Genomic DNA, 11,038 nt, shown 5'->3' with positions numbered 1-11,038 from the left:
AAAAAAAAAAAAAAAAAAAAAATCAAAAACAGTAAGTGTAGCTGCTTTCCCCTTGCCATTGAGTGTGCACTTGCAAGTCACTGGTAATTGTATACAAGTGCCTGCATTAACCCTGCCAAATTCATCATGTAGTAGCAATATGGCATACTATTTGTATATAATTTACTTGCTTCTGTATACTTGATCTCTTACTGTTTTTTCATGTTTGCTTTCCTGGGGATTGGACCTTCATCCTTTACATTGAACTACATTCCTAACTTTTTTTATTTTGGAATTTGAGGCAGGGTGTCACTCACTCACTAAATTGCCCTGGCTGTGCTTGAATTTGTAAGCCTCCTGCCTCAACCGCCTAAGCAGTTGGAATTACAGAAGTGTACCACCACACCTGGCTTGGATTTTAATTTTTTTGAGCTGGTCTTACTATGTTAGTCAGGCTATTTTTGTTTTTTGCTTTATGAGATTGGGTCTTGCTGTGCAGTCCAGGCTACTTCTAAAATTCACTATGTAGCCTAGGCTGGCCTTTATGTCTCCATCATCCTGCCAAGTGCTGGGATTACAAGTGTGTGCCACCCTGCCCTGTACTACCCTGACTGTTCTTGACCTCCTGGGCTCAAGTCATTCTTCCACTTCAGTCTACTGAGTAGTTGGGACTATAGGCATATGCCACCATACCAGCTCTTCCATGTACTTGAAATATTTCTATATTACTCATAGTTGTTATACTGTAAAATGCTATGTAACTTGTTATACACAGTACTGTATTGTTTAGGGAACAAGGGCAATAAAAAGCCTGTATTTGTTTATTATGAAAACACAAATTTATTGGTGTGTATATGTGGTATTGTAGATTGAACCTAGGACCTTCACACTGAGCTATATTTCCAGTCCCTTTTTAAAAAAATTTTTTGTCAGAACTGGGGATTGAACTCAGGCCCTTGCACTTGCTGGGCAAGAGCTTATTCTAGTGAACTATTTCCCCGGCACCCCCTTTTCTAAATTTTGAGACAGGCTTTTGTTATGTTGCTAAATTGCCCAGGCTAGGATAAAATTTGTGGTTCTCCTGCTTCAGCTTTTCTGAGTGCTGTGATGATATGTATGAGTTGTCACATTTGGCTCATATTTTAAGTTTTTTTTTTAATTTTTAATTGGTAAACAACAAGTGTCTATGCTCATGGAGTAAAGGCGATGTTTTGATTATATCAAAATAGTTAACCTATCCATCACATATTTTTTCAGGTGTGGGGGCGCATACACATCTTCATTCATACACTTGGGAGACTGAGGCAGGAGGATCATCGTGAGTTAAAGGCCAGTGTACACTATATAGGAGGGCCAGCCAAACAGCTCAGCAGATTACAGCACCTGCAAGCAGGTGCAGGGATTGGTGGTTCAATCCCCCGGCCTGCTGTCCCAGCTCCAACCCTCGGGGCACACTGAGATGGCAACTGAGACTGGGCATGGTGGCATGCCTATAATCCCAGCTCTTGGGAGGCTGTAAATAGGCGGATCACTACGAGTGTGACCTAGTAGTGAGACCCTGAACACCCTGTAGACCCTTCTCCCCAAAAACCCCCCAAATAAACAAACTATATAGGGAGACCCTGTCTCAAAGAAAAAAAATAATTTTTTTTTTTTTGGGCAGAACCAGGGATTGAACTCAGGCCCTTGTGCCTGCCAGGCAAGCACTTATTCTACTGAGCTATCTCCCTGGCTCACCAAACTCAGCTCTAAGGAGACTGGGTTTTTTTTTTTTTTTTTTTTTTTTTTTGTTTGTTTGTTTTGTACCAGTGATCAAACTCAGGACCTCACACTTGCGCCACTGAGCTATCTCCAAGGCCCTAAGAGGGCTGTTTTTAAAATGAAGGTGAGACTCTTTTTTAAATTTAAATTTTATTAGTACATATTTGCAGTTCATGCAGTTTACAATTTTCTCAGAGAATGGTTACATGTACAAAACAACACTTGTTTCTTTTTAAAATCCCTTTCCCGTCCTTCCTCCCTCCTCCAATTTCCCTATACCATTTTTCATTACTGTTGATATTAATAATGTTAGTTCATGTTATGGGATATGTTTACATTAACTAAGGTTATTAGGTTCTTATACATGGCATATCTTTAGTCTATTTATTTCCTTTCCCTTCCTCTTCACCCCTAAGTTTTCCACTTAGGCCACTTCTCTATTGTAAGATATTTATCTCCTTGTCCCTTTCTTTCCATCTTTTATTATTGTCTTTGTTTATACTTTTTTTTTTGTACCAGAAATCAAACTGAGGACCTTCTACTTGCCAGGCAGGCCTTGTGCCACTGAGCTATATCCCCCAGGCCTCTCTGTTTATACTTTGTCTCACTCAAATAAGAGATAGCATTGCAGTATTTCAATTTGTGTGTATGGTTTATTTCACTCAGTATTTTCCAGGTGCATTTTTTCCCTGGAATGTCTCAAATCTATGGAATACTACAAGTAGTATAGTAGTAATAATACAAATAGTATTCCATACCACATTTTCTTTATCCAATCATGTGTTGACTGATATACCGGCTGTATCCAGGATTTAGCTATTAAAAATTGTGCTCCTATAGGTTGGGTGTGATGGTGTAATCCCAGCACTCAGGAGGCTGAGGCAGGAGGAACACCATGAATTGAAGGCCTGCCTGAGCTGCGTAACGTAATGCTATCTAAAAAAGGAAAAAAAATGTGCTGCTATAAACACTGGTATGTATGTATCACTGTAGTATGATGTCTTAAGCTCTTTGGGGAAGATATCTAGCAGGAGGATAGCTGTCATACTTTTTTTTAAAATGGTTGATGTGGAATGTAAGGATATGGGATGGCTTGAATATATCTTGAAAGTTTATTATGCTTTCCAATAAACTGGATGTAGGGTATGGAATAACAGCATTAAGATGGCGAACACTGAGGCAGAAGCAAATTTTAGAAAAAAATTGTTTAGTTTTAACCATCTGAAGTTTCAGATTGCCACTGCCATCAAGTAATTGCACTTTATCACAGGTTTTCATAGCCTACCTGCTCTTCATTTTGAATTAGAAACCATCATATTCCCAGGGCTGTTATGTAGGCTAACCTCTCAGCCTCATCCGGCAATGACTTTTTCAGACTCCAAATCCTCTTCCCTTGGCTCTCAGAACTACTTCTCTACTGGCTCAACTCAAGCTGTTGGTGGGCTTTTAGACAAGCTTGAACTCCAACTCCTGTTTCACGTGGATGCGACCTTACCAGACTTCTCAGAGCACTGTCGCGTGCTCCAATGACGCCTGTCATTTCACACTTTGTGGTCATCTCATTTTAAATCTTATCTTAAAGTCTGTCTTCCAGACTCTTAGTGCGAGGTAGGCAGTGTCTGCATATCGAAATGACACTGGTCTGGAGTTTTGGTCCAAAGATAACTTCCCCGCCACGAGGCTTGTTTTCCCGATAGTTGATACATTTTCGCCGTTGGGGAGCTGACTTCCCTTTCAGCCAGATTTTCAGGTGGGAGTCCCTTTACCTAAACGCTCCGAGTCCTCACCCCACAGCATACCGCCGACACCGCGAGCAACGCAAGGACGTGAATTTGTATCACTGATCCAGAAGCGAGTGCTCTGCTTTCTAGACAGTCAGATGCAGAAAGGACTCTTAGGAGGCCCGAGATTCCAGGAAAGAAGCCAGACCCGCCTAGCTGCAGCCTCGGGGAGCGCTCCGCGCGCGACCTCTTCCAGCGCGCCAACCCTTGAAGTCCCGCCCCGTCCACCTCAGCCCCACCCACTTGGCGCGCCCACACACACTCAACCTTAGCCGCCCGGGGCCAACAAGTTCCTAAGCCCCGCCTCTGGGGCCAGGGCGCGCTCCCCCTCCTACCTCGGCCCTAAGCAGTTCCGTTAACAGCGAGGGAAAAAAAAATCGTCCTTTGCGTCCCCGCCTCTCCAATCCTAACGCTTTACTCCCTACTCCCCCTGCGACCACTACACGACCAGCTACGGAAGCCCCTAAAGTACAAATATCCCCCAGGCCCTGGCGTATCCTGATAGGTTTTTGTCTTTCCTAGTTTCCACCCAGTCCTAAGGCGCTCTCTTCATTTTTTGTCAAGAATCTGGACTCGCAACTTTTTCTGGGCGTCAAGAAACCCAACCCTTATGCAGAAGTAAAGGACGACCCCCCCCTCCGCCCCTCCACTCCTCCACCCCTCCCTCTGCTGCCGCCCGCATTCCTTCCCTCCCACTTCGCTGAATTGCGGCGGGAGGGGGAGGAGGAAGTCAGAGCGCCTGCGCGGGGAGGCCGCTTTCCATCCGGGTCCCTGTCTGTGCGGTGCAGCAGGTCGGTAGGCGGGAAATGGCGACTGGCTGAAGGAGCTGGGTCTATTGCTGCTGAGGGCTAAGCGGGAAGGACACCCCACATTGCGCAGTCGGGACCATCGCCGGAGCCTGAGGACACTTCTCTGTCGTCATAGTGAGGTAATCCCTTTCGTCCAGACGTTGCCGTTGCCGCCAACCTTAGTCCTCCTCTTGCAGGGCCGCCTGCCGGATCTCCTCCCGCTCTCCGCCGGTGCTCAGTGGTTCCAACGCGCTGGTAGGCAGGCACTGTTTGGCGCCGCGTCCGTTCACTCGTAGCCGCTCCTCTCTGGACTTTTCCCAGGGAACGGAATGGGAGCTCACTTCCCGCCAGCTTCGGCGCTTGGGTTGAGGCCTGTGTTGTGATTTCTGGGGTTAGATTTCACTTTGCTACCCACCCCCACCCCAATCTTCTGGTCACCGGCGGTGTGGTCCCTCCGGGTCTGTAAGTTAGAAGATTACTTTTTCTGATTCCCTTGGCCCACCTGATTCTTTCAGTGTTTCTGTTAGGATGCCTTTAGGAAGGGGTTGCTGTGTTTCAGTTCCTACAAGTATCTTTTGAGAATCTGGAAGAAGGGATTTTATTGAGTTGTGTTCACCTTCTGTACTGTTAAAATGTTGAGTTGACATTGTTACTTTTCCAGATCAAAGTTCTAGAAAAGTGGGAAGTCTGATTTCCATCGTAGTTAGTCAAGGTTGAATCTTAATAAACTTAATATTCTTTTTTCTTTGAGTGTTAAATGCTTGTATCAGTGTTTGCTTTTGCATTCTTGACCAGAAGTCTGTGGCATATAATTGCATAAGTAAATCGTGTTTGTTTACTTCTCACCCTAGTGGTAGCTAGATGTGTAAATGATGCTAAACACTTTAGGGCACTTTAGGGATTCCTAAAGAGATACTTCTAATAAACTTTCCTAAGATGCTGAAATGAAGTGTATGCAGATGTTCCTTGAAGGCAGGGATTTGTCTTTCTGATGCTAGTAAAGCAGTAACAAGATTACTGCTCTAACTAGGTATACAAGTTAATGATTTGAAATGTTAGATTTATCTACATACTTTTCAGATTGCAGTTGCTTAATATTCTGGCTGACCATTCATTGCCAAGTTTTACGTTTTTATTTAGCGGTCCATCGGTTATCCTTACAAAAGCAGGAAAATGACAAGTTAAGGCTAGGTTTACACATCCTTTTTCTTTCATTCATGTAAGCAATCGTTTGGTGTTTTTCAGAATTTTTGAACATGTTGAATTTGGGGTCTTCATGGGTTTTTTTTTTTTCATTCCCTTTAATTGACTGAATGACTTTACGTTACCAGTTATTTATAGCTCAAAAGCTATCAGCTCCATAGGTTCACTTTGGAGGACTTTACTATTGTTACCAAGCTAGGATTACATTTCACAGGTAGTAATACACAGGCATCATTATAGCCTTCATTTGGTAGATTGTCCCAAGGTCATAATGTCAAGGCAAAATTTAGGTTTTAAGTGAAGCAGCCTTTTACAGTTAAGTTGAGTTAGTTGAATAGGGGGGTTGGGAAGTGGAAGTTTGTGAATGCTGGATACTTGTTGAATCAATATATCCAAAAAGTGGGACCAAATACATAACTTAAAGGGATCTAAAATAAGTTAATTGGTCCAATGTAGGGTTGTCTGTGTTAATGATCTTTCAGGGTAGTTTCTGATGAAATTTGGTTTATAGCTATCTGCATGAACGTTCTAGACCACATCTTAAGGAATTCTCATGCCTGTAATCCCAGCATATGGGATTGAAGTGAAAGGACTTGAGAATTTTAGCCTGGCCTCCATCAGCAATTTCAAGGCCAGTCCTGACTAAAGAAATCTTCCAAATTGGAGCTAAGGATAAGCTCAGTGTAGAGTACTTGAATAGTGTACATGTGATCTTGTGTTCAATTTCTAGGACTGGGGGGAAAAATTCTCCTAAGTTGTTTATTACTGTATTTGTTCAGTATTTATGTTTTTTTTTTTTTTTTTTGTGGAACTGAGGATTGAACTCAGGACCCTGCGCTTGCCAGGCAAGCGCTTATTCTACTGAGCTATCACCCCAGCCCCAATATTTTTGTTCTTTTAGTACTTTTTTTCAGCATGGTTTGAAAATTGCAAAAGCTGGTAAGTGATGTAGTGCTTAATTTTTATGGATTTGTAGCCACAGAGAAATTCTAAATAGGATTGCATAGGAATACCAAATAGGATTAGTACATTTCATAATATTACACTTTATACCATGTCTTGTGGAGATTTCATCTGAGCTGGGAAAGTTATTTTCCACTGTTATGGAGATTTGAGGAACTTTCATCTTTTCCAAGTTAATGTAGCTGCATCTCAGTTTGTGATTTGGGTCAGTTGGCTTCTTTATGAGATTATCATACAACAGAATCCACCTAATTGTAGTTAAAGAACCTTAGATATATTGTTCCAAAAGTATGCTTTAGATTTGTAACTATAGAATTAATTACTGAATGAGTAAAATAGTATTCAGTGCTCTTGGGTAGAGGAGGCTATGCTGTGCATAATGAGATAAGGAATAAAGTGATTTGCCAAAATTAGAAAAAAAATCTGAAAAAAGAAATTTCTGATTGTAATTTACCATACACTGTTTAAAATCTATTTTTATCTACATTCCAAACTCCCTCCCTTAAATTTTTAGTAGTACAGGGGGTTGAACCCAGGGCCTTTCAAGTGAGCTATACATCCAGCCTTTTTTATAATTTTTAAATTTTATGGCAGGGCCTCGCTGAGTTCCCCAGGCTTGTACTAAAATTGGGATTTTCCTCTCAGGTTCTCACTGCTGGGATTGCAGTGGTCTACTGTCATGCCCTGCTCATTTCCAACTCAAAAAATTTGAGACAGGATCTCACTAAGCTGCCAAGTCTGGCCTCAAACTTGCAGTCCTGCCTTTGGCTTCCTTCAGTAGGTGGGATTACATAGATGGGCCACTTTGGCTAACTGTAAAGGATACTTTTAAGTAACAAGTACCAGATAGGCTGAGAAGATCTTATTTATTCCAGTGTATGGCATGCCCTTAATGAAAATCCACCGATTAGGTTAAAAAGTTAACCATTTAAAATTGGATTGGCTACAGGGAGTTATTTGCTTTACTTTCAGGATAAGAATATTTATCAGATAATGAAACATTACAACTGTACAATTGCAGCTTTAATTGACATTTGCCTTGAGGCATATATCTAAGCCAGACATAAATTTTCTAATGGTTGTATGACTACACTAATTTTTAATTTAAACTGCATTAAATTATAATTGGATCTACATCACAAATAGGTAAATAACCAGGTGGTTGAGGTGAGGTATACTTGTGAATTGCCACTGTTCTTTCTCTCCAGTGTTGTCTCTGTATTGTCTTGTCTGTCCATCTGTCCATGTCTGTGTGTCTTGTGTGTCTCTCTCTGTCTCTGTCTTTTACACTGTCTCACTATCTAGTGCAGGCTGGCTTGAACTTGCTTTTAGAACCTGTTGACCTTGAATTCCTAGAGATCATCCTGTCCCACCCTTCTGAATGTTGGGCTTATAGACATATGCCACTTAGGGAATTCTGAGATGCTGTTTAAAAATCACAAATTCGCCGGGGAGATGGCTCAGTGGAATAAGCGCTTCCCTGGTAAGCGCAAGGGTCTGAGTTCAATCCCCGGTTCCGGAGAAAACAAAACAAAACACCCAACTAAAAATCACAAATTCTCAGGAGGCTGATGCAGATTGCTGTGATCCTGTCTCAAACAAATTCTCATGAAAAACTTTATAATCTTTTAATAATAATAGCGCAGGTTAATATATTGCATAAACTTGATGCCACACACAGGCAGAGACAGCAGAACACAGAAAAGTTAATGTGCACTGGGTGTGACAAGGAAAGGTGTGGAATATGAGTGCATTCTAGAGAAGAAAAGCATGAGGGTAGAATTATAATGGGAGCCCTTTGGAGTCGTTTAAGAATTTTATGAATCTGGCAGTAAGGAATGGTGATAGTAAAAATGTGGCCCCAAGATGAATCATAAGATGTTATATATACACAAATATAATTTGAATTTAAGATTGCAATAGGCTAATTGACTTAATTAGGAACTCCATATTTTAATAGCTTCAGAAACTTGTATAACAGAAATGGAATACAGGGAACTATGTTTACCTTAAACTTGAATCCTAAACAGTGTTTTGACTTGGAGTTCTAATAGTCTTTTAGTTTCTATTCTATTCTTTACCTTTCCTTTTCGTTCATTCATTCATCTTTTGGAGACAGGGTCTCTACTATGCAGTTCAGCTCACTTGGTAGCTGAGGCTGGTCTCAAACTTGCAGCAATCCTCCTGCCTCTGCCTCCAAAGTGCTGGGATTATAGGCATGTGCCACCATGTACAACCCTGAAATTTATTTTTTTTTTTGCTGGGGAAATAGCTTAGTGACATAAGCGCCTTCATGTTATTACTTTTTAGAACAGAGAAATGTCTTAACTGTTTTGGTCAAAGAAAGAAAACAGCTAGGTATGGTGGTATATGCTTTTAATCCCAGCATTCTGTGCAGCTGAAGCAGGGTGATCACAAATTCTAGCCTAACCTGGGCAATTTAGCAAGTTAGCAGTTAGATGCTTACGGCTTTGGATTGTAGTTCAGTGTGAAGGCCTTGGGTTCAATTCCAGTACTGCCAAAATGGGAGGGGGAAGAAAAAGAGAAAATAGTGTGCTAGTGGAAGGCACTTGTGTACTTCAGAAATAATTGGGATTAAAATTTATTAGCAGTTTGTATAGTTGAGGAAGAATATTTCCTCTGGCATAAAACATTGAAAAATTGAGAACTAAAGAAAGCAGAAAATTTGCCAAAAATAATGAAGGAAAAATTTTAGTGTTCTCATGTTGATTAGTAAAAGTAATCTTTAGGTAGGAATTTATTTATTTTTGTACCAGGGACTGAACTCAGGACCTTGTGCTTGCCAGGCAGGTGCTTATGCCAGTATCTCCCCAGCCCACTTTTTTTTTTGTGTGTTTTTGAGACAGAGTCTTGCTACACAGTTCAAACTGGCCTTGAGCTCACTTTGTGGCCAGAGCAGGCCTGGGGATTGAACTCCTGGTCCCTGTGTCTGCCTAAGCAAGCGCTTTAATCTGCTGAGCTGTTTGGCCACCCTGGTTTTTCTGTGTGTGTGTGTGTGTGTGTGTGTGTGTGTGTGTTAAATAGGAGAATACTTCTGTTAGAGAATTATGATTATACTAAATCTTCTACTAATAGTTCAAAAATTAACTGCTAATCTTGTCTTCTACCTTTCATGTGGTTTATCTTTATCACAATGAGTAATTTTCTTGGTACATAGTGATAAAAATAATGGGAAATTATTTCAGATACTCAATGAAGCTTTATTTTGGACAAAGACCATCATATTTTCATGATTTTGGTTTTAGCTAATAACTTTTCTTTGTCAACATCTTATTTGACTTTTTTCTTATTCAGTTAATATGTTTGGGGGGGTTGGACTTTTTTGGCCTGAGAGTAGTCATATAACATTAAATTATATGAAACTGAAGCAGGTGTGGTAGTGTACATCTGTAATCCTAGCACTTGGGAGACTGAAGCAGGAGAATCACAGGAGACTGAGTTAGAGGATAGCGTGGGCGACATAGCAAGACCCAATTTTTGAGAGAAGGAGAGGGAGCGTGAGGAGGGAGGAGGGAGAGAGAGAGAGATTGATTGATTTACTTTAAATAGTGATGGTACACACCTATAACGAGTCCCAGCACTTGGGAGGCTGAGGCAGGAGATATCTGGGAGTTTGAGGCCAGTCTGAATGATTTCCTGTCTCAAAAAAAATTTTGTATTGAGCCAGGCATAGTAGTACATACCTGTAATCCCAGCTACTCCAGAGGCTACAGCAGGGGATGGGCTTCCAAGTTCAAGGACATCCTGGGCAACGTCAAGCCTGTATCTCAAAAATTAAATAAGGCCTTACATGTGTGTATGATTAGCATTCTGTGAGTCCAGTTGCCATCCCAGTATTCTAAGTATCTGTGCACACCCACACCCATACACACACACTCACACAGTTTTTACTGAAAGAGTTTATATTCTCCTACAGTTTTGGTGAGAACTACTTAAATATAAAGCACTCTTAGGAAAATTCTGTCAAATTTAGTTTACTTTTTAAAGTTTGAAATGTCTTTGTTGATGCATCCAGTAAGTATATTGAAACTTGTGTATATGCATATATACAGGCATACATCAAAAAGAAAGTTGGCATATTCTGTAGAAAGGATGGTAACATAGTAAGAAATGATAATCTGGCAGTGTTGGGTTTCCCCTAATTTTAAGAAAAAAGTGAGCTGTGGCCTTGGCGTGGTGGTACATGCCTGTAATCCCAGCTATTTAAGAAGCTGAAGTAAGAATACAAGTTCAAGGGTAGGTAGAGGAATTTAGCCACACCCTGTCTCAAAAATTTTGGGATGTAGGTCAATGGTAGAGACCTCTGAGTTTGATCCAGGCTGCTAGAGGTGGAGAGGAACTATGGTAGTTGTTTGGATTTTATGGCAAATCATTGCCAAAATAAGAGTTTTTGTTGTTTTGCAATGCAGGCTTGCTATATTGTCCAACCTGCTCTTGAACTTCTGTTCCCAGCAGTCTTCCTCCTGAATAACAAATTACTGGGCTAACATTTTATTTTATTTAAAGTTTTACTGGCAGGAACTTTCTTTTTTTTTTTTTTTT

At 41.0% G+C, this 11,038-nt stretch overlaps 1 protein-coding gene across 3 annotated transcripts in view; it reads left to right on the top strand.

Moving 5' to 3' along the window:
* The first annotated feature begins 4,197 nt into the window (after positions 1-4,197).
* The window catches only part of Ctdspl2 (CTD small phosphatase like 2), a 91,906-nt gene continuing 85,065 nt past the window's right edge, over positions 4,198-11,038 (top strand). Inside the window, exon 1 of one of the 3 annotated variants that reach the window (XM_004623347.3) lies at positions 4,198-4,449. The gene's annotated coding sequence lies outside the window, so the exon portion shown is untranslated. Of the gene's footprint in view, positions 4,450-4,506; positions 4,565-11,038 lie in introns of those variants that run through there. The other 2 variants (XM_012514042.2, XM_023710903.1) reach the window with 2 other exon arrangements.

The sequence above is a fragment of the Octodon degus genome, unplaced genomic scaffold (genome assembly GCF_000260255.1).
Source record: "Octodon degus isolate 3935 unplaced genomic scaffold, OctDeg1.0 scaffold00002, whole genome shotgun sequence".
Lineage (NCBI taxonomy): Eukaryota > Metazoa > Chordata > Mammalia > Rodentia > Octodontidae > Octodon > Octodon degus.
This window is presented reverse-complemented; position numbering and strand designations above follow the sequence as displayed.